The sequence below is a fragment of the Vanessa tameamea genome, chromosome 13 (assembly GCF_037043105.1).
Source record: "Vanessa tameamea isolate UH-Manoa-2023 chromosome 13, ilVanTame1 primary haplotype, whole genome shotgun sequence".
In the NCBI taxonomy this organism is placed as follows: Eukaryota; Metazoa; Arthropoda; class Insecta; order Lepidoptera; family Nymphalidae; genus Vanessa; species Vanessa tameamea.
The window spans coordinates 169,119-179,367 of record NC_087321.1 but is presented as its reverse complement, the minus strand read 5'-3'; the positions used below and the strand labels follow the sequence as shown (position 1 = coordinate 179,367).

Sequence of the window (10,249 nt, the reverse complement as noted above, 5' to 3'; positions counted from 1 at the left end):
TACTTCACGCAAAATCCAAGTATATGGGCAGTGGTAACAACTTATCATGAGGTGACCCATTTGTTAGTCCACTTACCTAAATAACATGTTAAACCTACCCGTGTTTTGATAATAATATTTACTCGTGAAATTTAAAATAAGAGAACTACTTAAGGATCCAGTGTTTCTTTTTTCTAACAATAACAAAACACTACCACGCATCTTTGCGTTCGATGTATGAATAATTGAATATTTTATTCCTGCAAATGAAAATAGTCTGAAACAATATTGTAAGCATTCTATGAAGGGTTCGAAATATAAAGCCGGTTATTATCTCAGCATCTCATCTCCGAATCGACAATTTCGTTTAGTTTGCTACAGGTCGCACGGTCTCGCTCTTCAGTTGACGGATATTAACTTGATTTACCCATTTCGAAAATCAATAACGCCGATAATACCGTTGACGTGACAGAATAGTCGCGATCCTTCTCAAGGAATATCCGTACAGCGATTAGTAGTTTCCTGTGTGTAAATACATAGTCTCATACTCACTCAGTGTCATAATGAATGACATAACATTGTGAAACTACCAGAGATAAATAAATCCTAAGACCAATTTTTATGGTGTCAAATGGGTGCCCATATCAGGTCACCCATTTGCCCATTCGGCTATATGTATGACCTCATATGATATGGTAAATGACCACCACTATCCATAGACATTGACGCTGCTAATACATTTGCTAACGCGCTACCAACCTAAGGAACTACTATGTCATGTGCCTTGCGGCTGCAGTTACACTGACTCAGTCACCCTTCAAAACACAACAATACCGAGAATAATTGTTGTAACATTAACATTTTAACATTAACAGCCTGTAAATTTCCCACTGCCGGTCTAGGGCCTCCTCTCCCTTTCAGGAGAAGGTTTGGAGCATAATACACCACGCTGCTACGATGCGGGTTGGTGGATACACATGTCGCAGAGTTTCGTTGAAATTAGACACATGCAGGTTTCTTTACGATGATTTCCTTCTCCGCCGAGCACGAAACGAATTATAAACAATCCTGACCCCGCAATCATCGGTTAAGATGCACGCGTTCTAACCAATGGGCTATCTCGGCTCTTTCTGTTAACATTATTTAAAATTAACTTATCTTAAGACAACTTCTTTGCACAGCTTAAGTAAGTTCAATTGTTTATTTTTAAAATATGTCTTTGTTAGTGGTGTTAACATAAATTGGACAGTTTATCATTTAACATTTATCAAAGATAATCTTTATACCCTTAACGTTACTTTTTGAAAAAGTCCTCTACAAATACTCATCCTGTAGTCCAAAGACAAATATCGTAAGTTCGGTCACAAGTCGATTGACAAAACGTCCACTCGACACTAAACATAAATGACGTTTATACGTTCGAAATATTCATTATTAAATAAATAAAAAGTCTCAATATATAACATTAAAATTATATTCGACATATTTCCGTGAGTTTATATTGAAATATAAATTCTTTTTTAATACGTCTCTTACGGCTGTAGTTGACAAGTAACTATTTGCGTTTTCTGACTGTTAGATATTTGTATCCTGTCAATTGTACGAACATTTTATGTCATCGTTATATTATTAATATGTAATGACGTTGAATATCAAGTATATTTTATTACTCAATTACAATTTTATAACAATTTAAATATGGCCGACAATCTGCCGCTGATACCAGAAAAAGAGTAAGCGAATAAAATATATTCCTTATACCAACCTCATAATATTTATAAAATATAACATAAGCAGATGTTACATCATATTTGTATTTCAATGAAGATACATTTCCCTCCGGTTCGAAGCACTCAGAGTATAAAATACCAACGTCATGAAATATTCAAATACGAGATCGGTTCAAATAACTACACAGGTGCTCCGCATCACTCTGTGCGTGATGTATTACGAAGTCACAATATGCTTGCAACAATATTATATACATACGTATAATCACAACACTAGAGATAATATCAACAGAGATCGTTGCATAAATACGAGAAACCCAAATTTACCTACAAGGTACTCCGCAAATTTGAAACTTCCTTCCTTCTAGGTATTTCTAACATAAGATTCTGCGAATATCGTACTTGGCCAATTTATATATTTACATCCTATGTAACAAATATTTAAAGGTTTATTACACGATATAAGAGTAAGTGGACGATTGAAGCGTGGAGTTATTAATCAATTGTTTTGGAACAGAACCTGATATAGAAATTATATGGATATAGCTGAGAAAATTAGAGATTTGACTAAAACAGTAACTACTAAGTTTTTTTGTAGATTATACTCGATATCTCCATTTGGGGCCCAGGGTAGCTCTAGTCTTCTATCTTCACGATTCAAAAGTTAAGCTTATAAGAGCCTACGTGAATAAAGAATATTTAGATTTTTCTTTTAAACACAAACATACAATCACTTTCTGAATCAAAGTCGAGTTAACTTTTTTATTTAATCGAGATATTCATTGGTCAAAAATTACTCAAGAGTCTCGGGCTCGATTTTTAATAAAACCAAAACTGATTTATTGAATTTCTTATTGTTAGCTAGTAGTTTGTTTTGAAAAAATATATTTATACATTAATACACCTGCAATTTGCAACCTGGGACCTGCGAGGTCACAACAAAAATATTTGTATTAAATGAAACTTCTGTAGATATAATTATATTTGTATTTGTAAATAGTGGGGCAGTGTGTGCAGATGTCAGCTCAGTGCTGCGCGAAGTATTCCGAGACTTGGACTACGTGACACCTCCTTCCAATAAACCATTTCAAGGAAAAAAGAACAAAGAACTGAATATCGAAAACGAAACAACGAAAGATAGTCACTCGGTATTTGTTTTGCCTCGGGTAATTGGAGTAGTTCTTAGATTACATCACTGTCCCCGTTAATTACGTCATTTTATTTAAAAATTCACACTTATATAAGTTTTCTTTTAATAAAAGTTAATTCATGTCATCAAGTAAGTGGATTATAAACGTTTATGTAGCAAACAATAAATACATCCAATAGATATTTTCATCGCTCAGATTCCAGAAATCTCTGCGGAATTCAAGAAGCTGTATCAGCAAGAAGTAAAGTTACAAAACGAATATGTCAAACGACTTGCAAGGGATGCTCTCCCAAACATTTACAAACTACATTCCCCCGTGCTTTCAGCGGAGACATGGAAACAGGAAGCTGGGCTTATAGGGAGGCAAGATTTGAAGCCTTCTTTTGAACAGAGTGCTAATTGTAATTTTTATTTTTGTTTTATAGATATAAGACGAAGACCACTGAAGTTACAAATATTACTTACAGTTATATTGATTTAATGTTTTCATTCTCTATGATTATATCTATGGTCCAATACCACGTATGATAATCTGATGTTTCGCTATCGCGTTTTAACTACAAGTTCAGTGTTGGAGGTCAAATTTTAATGTCGGAGTCAAATGCAACATAAAAAAAAATCCAAGAAAGGAAAATTCCATGTGTTGAGTTTTCAATATGGGTTGATGACTAAATTTTTAATGTCTACCTTATTGTTTTAACTGAAATAATATGGTTATCGATGTTCTGTAATTGTTAATGACTTTTGAATAATTGCAAAAGTTTTAAGCAGAAAGTGGAAACTATTTCAATGAAATTTCCAAATAGTATTTGAGTGAATAATTGACTCAAGGGTGAATCTTTTTCTTTGACGATTATTAAAGAACTCTTAAACTTATCAACGTATGTAAGCGATATCATGTATTTATATATAACAAAGAATATTAATAATAGAGCCGAGATAGCCCAGTGGTTAGAACGCGTGCATCTTAACCGATGATTTCGGGTTCAAACTCAGGCATGCACCACTGATTTTTCATGTACTTAATTTGTTTTTATAATACATCTCGTGCTCGGCGGTGAAGGAGAACATCGTGAGGAAACCTGCATGTGTCTAATTTCAACGAAAGTCTGCCACATGTGTATTCCACCTACCCGCATTGAAGCAGCGTGGTGGCATATGCTTCAAACCTTCTCCTCAGAGGGAGAGGAGGCCTTAGCCCAGCGGTGGGAAATTTACAAGCTGCTAATAGAATATAATAAATCACCTTGTTCAGCTACATCAGAATTTCAGTAGTTGACGTGTACATACACAACCACTAAACAAACAACATAATTATTCAATTACCCTTTGCTGTTTTGGACGTTGTTTTAAGAATTATATGCCATAGATATTTTAGATGGCATCATATAAGTTGACATCACCTGCAGGTGAAGACAGTCTATGGGTTAAAAATATATTGAATAGAAGTTCCGGTGACGTAACTGTTGTTGAAAGAAAAAGTTCACCGCTCGTTCTAAACGAACAACTTCAGCCGAACGACAATGAGACGCTGCAATCGATGAGGTACGGTATTGGTATCAAATACTTGTTTTCATTATGATGTTAGACCAACTGTTATTCTACTACAACACATTAATTGGTATTGATGTATTCCGTTTTCAAAAATACATACGCTAATTGTATGGACACTAAAACTTACAGACTGATATGTTAATAGTCGATTTGTTACGCTAAAATAATTTTAAATTTACTTGCAAAATTTTACCACTAAAATAATCATTTTATTTTCAGTATTGGTGAAATAATACCGAGACCTGGTCCTCCACAACAATTCTTATCTTTTTCTCCAATTTTGCCTGATTATATAATCTGTATACCTCCGAAATTAGATTTCATAAATTTCAAAGTCGGACAACTGCATACGGTAACTATTAAAAGTGGTACAACTTATGTATACTCCAATGCGAGAAGTGAAGATAAACGAACCCTTCATTATTGTAATGTTCCGATGTTCCATGGGATTTATTAATAGCTCTGCTATATTATGCACTACAGACAGTTCTGGCATCCATTCTACATTTTCTTCCAAAGTTCTGACAGCAACTTCATCGACATTCAAAACGGTATTTTTTCACGAATCCATAATTCATACGTTTTGAGTTTACAACATACCGAATTTTTTAATGATTATTCAGACTAATATGTAGTTTCAATCAAAGTTCAAAAAGTTTTTTAGTTTACCTTTACTCTCGCTTTTGGAATCGACTATAATATTGTATGTCATATCATGTTATTGACTTTTCATTCGTGAAAAATTTTAGCAACCTCTCAGATTGGTCAACATTTCGAAATTCGAAATCCGTCTTTCAATCCGTCCCCCGTCAAGACGTGAGCTGGACGTCGAACTTTGTTCCCGCCTAGTTGTCACATCGGGGTCAGTGGCCGAGATGAAAATCTATTATCGTCCAAAGGACGTACGTGCGCTTACAGATCAGCTGCAAGTACGAGTTTCCAGCGGACGGACACTGTGTATTCCTATTGCGTGTTTCATGGAACCACCGTCGCTTGAAAGTATAAAAATATTGGCTCTGTTAAACAATTCGTAGTAAAACAAATCAATAAAACACTTTTTGATAATAAATTTTACTCACTACGATATTTCTTCGTAAATATTTGTTGTATAAAATATATTTGTGGTACTGGTAACTCAAGACTGAGTGCTTAATTGATTAAAAGTAAGAATAATTTTTTGATAAATATCTTTATAAGATCGATTAAACGAATCGGCACTGCTCAAATGACCCACCATTTAAAGAAACATAGTTATCCATCAGTATTATTCTTTTTAGGGTTCCAAATGGTAAAAAACGGAACCCTTATAGATTCGTCATGTCTGTCTGTCTATCCGTCCGTATGTCACAGACACTTTTTTTATTACTATTACTGTGTTTTTATGATAAAAAAAGATTTATAAAAATAAATGTATAACTAAAGAATAAATCGAATCCTCTAATTTTACATTTTAAAGGTGGTAAAAACCTTATGAGTGGATTTTATATAGTTAATAATTCATTCAATGAAATAAAAAAATCTTTAAATCAGTTCACAGTAAGCCACTATATTCAGTATTATACACAGAAAAAGTCACAAATCCACAAGCCTCCTTACCTGAAAAAAGGTTAAATTGATAACCTCCTTTTTAAGTCCCCAAACAGAATTAAGGATAGGAAATTGGGTAATTTATTATTATTAAATGAAACGGAAATTTCACTTTTGTATCTTTTAATTGTTGTTTATAATTTTGTTTAGTAATGGTATTACAAAATGGATGTTACAGTTTTAGTTCTAAACAAGGTATCCTGTAGTTCAAGTGTCTCCCAAACGACGGCAACTGTTACTGATGTATTAGACCTTGGAGCGAAACTTTTGGGAGATGTTCATCGTGCACAGCTTCTTCTACGTTGCGATACAAAGCATGCAACATTCTTTTTGCTTTCTGAAGATTCATGGATAGACTGTTCAATCCAGGTAGTAGCAATATTAAAATTAATAAATATAATAATTATAGTATTTACAAAATGTATAGGTATATTCCAAATGAATTTGCAATTAATATCTTAATTTTATTTGAATTTACTATTTTTTCTATACAAAATTATATACAATCGGCTGACGTGGTAAATCATTACTCTCCCATACGACTGTCGTGTATAAGTACTTATTTAAAATTTTGATGACCTTACGCATTCTATTATAACATTTCGATCAAATTTACATACAACTACACCTTTATATTCCCAACTAACGCAACAAACAATAATTAAAGTCAGAAAACGTGACAAAAAATGTAGATCATACGACATCAAAAAATGTTCCGATCAAATGAGAACTGAATATAAAATAGCTGTGACACAACGGTATTTATTTATTTTAGGTAAATCTCGAAACTATTTGTAAGTAATTTCTGTTTCATAGTTTGCAGTCGATCGATCTGAGAATACACAAAGATATGGTATAGCGGTCGACTCTTTTTTTATGTCACCGGTCCGGTGGTCAGGTGCTGATACTGTGAATGGTGTAGCTGCGTGCCGCGCAACTAGCATTGGTTTTCACTCTACCGCTTTGAGAATAATATCTTCTACTGCAATTGTGCGACCTCTAAATCTCGTAGCTGATACGATGCCATATTCGCCAAAACATATAGCAGTTCAGGTATGATGTTTAAACAAAATACGTTTGTACATAGATTAACCGCTTCGTTGATTAAGTAACTAGCTACTCTTTATCTAACTAAACTCGGTTCGAATTCTCAGTCAGGCTTTTAAAAGTTACAGGGCTTTGCAATTGACAATTAATAATTATCTCAGAAATTACATTAACATAGGTCCTACGTGTGATTTTTCTTTGGGCTTGTCAGATTGCTTATCATATAATACGTCAATGAGGTATTGTACACTTCAATATAATACGTGTATGTAGTGCACTTGGTTGACTATTTATAATGTATGTAACTATTCGGTCTTATATAGTAAGGGCCTATAAATATCCTATGTCAAGGCTCGGAGAATATTTGAAAAGTATTCCACCGCGCTGCTCGTACGGCTTAGTGGATAAATATTATGTGGCAGATTTTCATCAGACACATACAGGATTTCTCGCGATGTTTTGCTTTAAAACATGGCATATAAAATAAATAATAACATTATTAATGAAACTAAAACACATGAAAATTCGGTGGTGTTTGACTGGATCTTAATTCGAAATCTTTTTGCAAGATGCACGTGTTGTCTGGGTTTTTATAGTAATTCTAAATGTATTTTAATTGTACCCAAAGCAGGCTCACGATAAGAACTATGATATTTGTAGTGAAGACGACCCAGCTTGCGAATATTATGTTAATCTTGGTGTTGCATTTCCGCATCGCTCCCTCTCAGCGACAATAAACATTGTCAATCACAGGTATTTGAATATGTAATACGGCTAAAATAACAGTAAGTCGTGTAGGCACCATTCGTAAATTGCGCTAATGTATATAGTATTTGTTATTATTGAATTTTGATTTGCCCTATAATATGAAATAAAAATAAATATCTCCGTCAGTACTTAAGGCATTGTGTGTTGATAAATTATCCTATCTAATGTGTGAGAAAATTTAAGTTTAACTTACAGCCAGGTTAAGTTAAATACTAACAATGCTACTGCCCTAATGGTGGTTGAAACAAAATATCATAATAATTCTTTAATACCCTGTTATATCACAGCCCACTCTATTACAACTACTATTGGAGTGCAAGACCGTGGGGCGTTTGCTGTTGCTGGGATAGCTTAAGATTAATCGATAATAAAAATAGTGATGATCTATGTTCCGGTGCTAAGGAAGCAAAGTTGCTCTCGGAAAAGGTACGACTAATTTGTACTACAGGAAGTATCGTCATACTGATAACATTAGTGACTTGGTCGAGTGTCCAGCTTATAAAGCCGAAGTCAGATCCCGTGGTCCTAAGCCTCGGTCGAGCCGTTATAACGTTATTAGAGTTTTTCCTCAATAAGCAAGAAATACCCCGATATCCAAATTTTGAACTCTGTTCGACCATATGAGACTTGCCCTCCCCAGATTATGAGTGTGGGGGAACTGAGAGTACATCTGTGTTTGCGCACACAGTTGTGCTCTGTAATAAGTCCCGCAAATTAAGCCTTAAATTATATAATTATAAAATTGTAACTTTGGCTGGCACGACTTCAGGGTGATGGTACGATACAACCTTCAAACGATAAAGAGTTGACGCGACTAGTTGTAGACACGCCATCTGGTTGCATTCTCCCGCGATCAACCATGCAAGTGGTGGTTAGTGTACCAAATGTCGGTGTTCAGTCGGGCGCCCACCGGGCTGTCCTCATGTAAGTTTGAATTTCCTTACTAATTACTTCAGTATATTTTTATTTTTAAGCCTTTAAAAAATGCTTCATTTATTATAACAAGATTTTAGGGTTCCGTACCCAAAGATTAAAAACGGGACCCTATTACTAAGACTTCGCTGTCTGTCCGTCCGTCTGTATGTCTGTCTGCTATCGGGCTGTTTCTCAAGAACCACAATAGCTAGGCAGTTGTAATTTTCACAAATTATATATTTCTGTTGACGCTATAACACCAAATACTATAATATATATATATAAATAAATATATATATAAATATATATAAATAAATATATATATAAATATCCATGTATATGTTTAAGTGGGGTTCCCATACAAAAAACGGCATTTTTTGCCTATTTTTGCTCAATATTAATAATAATGTGTACCTACTGTTTTTTACCAATTCCATGGTACGAAATCCTTCGTGCGTGAGTTCGACTCGCACTTGGCCGGTTTTTTTAAATAAAAGTATACGAGGTCATCTTATGCAGGTATTTGTACATCTTACATGCTCAGAACCCTGACCCCTATTCCCTGTGTTTGAACTGTATACGATTTTTTTAAATTAGTAATTATATTTTAAGTTATAATAAATAATAAATATAAAGTAATAATAAATAAAGCCATAGTTAAGCCGAGATTACTCGGGACATATAGAACATGGAACCTTATACAAGATTGTAAGTTGCAATCTGGGTAAGTATTTAATTTACTTAGATTACGCTTATAAATAACTTGTGTTTGGAAGTTGAGGAAAGTACTGGGAGTTCACGAAGTTTCGTCTTGCATGTTAAATTCAATCTTATTAATTATGCGTGTCCACAGAAAATGGAGCACTGAAGTGAAAAAAACTTCAAACCCTCCCGTTGAGAATTTTGCTTGCAACCACACGAGCTGTGCAAGACAGCATTTGCTTCGTGATTTACAATATAAATCTATACATACATAACTTTTTAGGTTGATACTGAATGATGTTCCAAGAGAGAGCATCACGGTAGAAAATGAATCACTGATTTTAAGCCATAAGACTGTCGAAGAAAACGCTATTCCTGGAATATCTGCGGTATATTTAAAAACTTAATATCGTTAAAGTATGTATAGTCAGCATCATTAAAACCTCAAAGATATATTAACCCTACGGTACGTCAACAGTGTAAACGCACATAAAGAGTAAACTGTCTTCTAGCAGAACCATGACCTGTGGGCGAAGGTGACTTACAATCTGATAATATCTTCTTCTACATACAATAAATAGCAAAATAAATGGAATTGATAAAGTTACGAAACATTTTGTATTTATTTGTTTCAAGGACATTATTTCAGTCGCGTTTAATATAATCCAATACAAAAACATCATCAAAGAGCTACAAGTAATTTGTATAGAGTAACAGATAATAGCTGTGTTGAATTTAATCGATTTCACAAGAAAACTTTCATGTGTCATTCTTCTGTTCATTTTTCTCCAATACATCTCCTACAGTGGCGCGGTTT

General features: G+C 34.1%; 1 long non-coding RNA gene across 1 annotated transcript; it reads left to right on the top strand.

Annotated features, from left to right (window-relative positions):
* The first annotated feature begins 3,079 nt into the window (after positions 1-3,079).
* Positions 3,080-4,765, top strand: LOC135193610 (uncharacterized). Its single transcript, XR_010309322.1, has 3 exons — positions 3,080-3,260; positions 4,269-4,404; positions 4,633-4,765. It is a non-coding gene; the product is annotated as an uncharacterized LOC135193610 (long non-coding RNA).
* Positions 4,766-10,249: the final 5,484 nt, after the last annotated feature.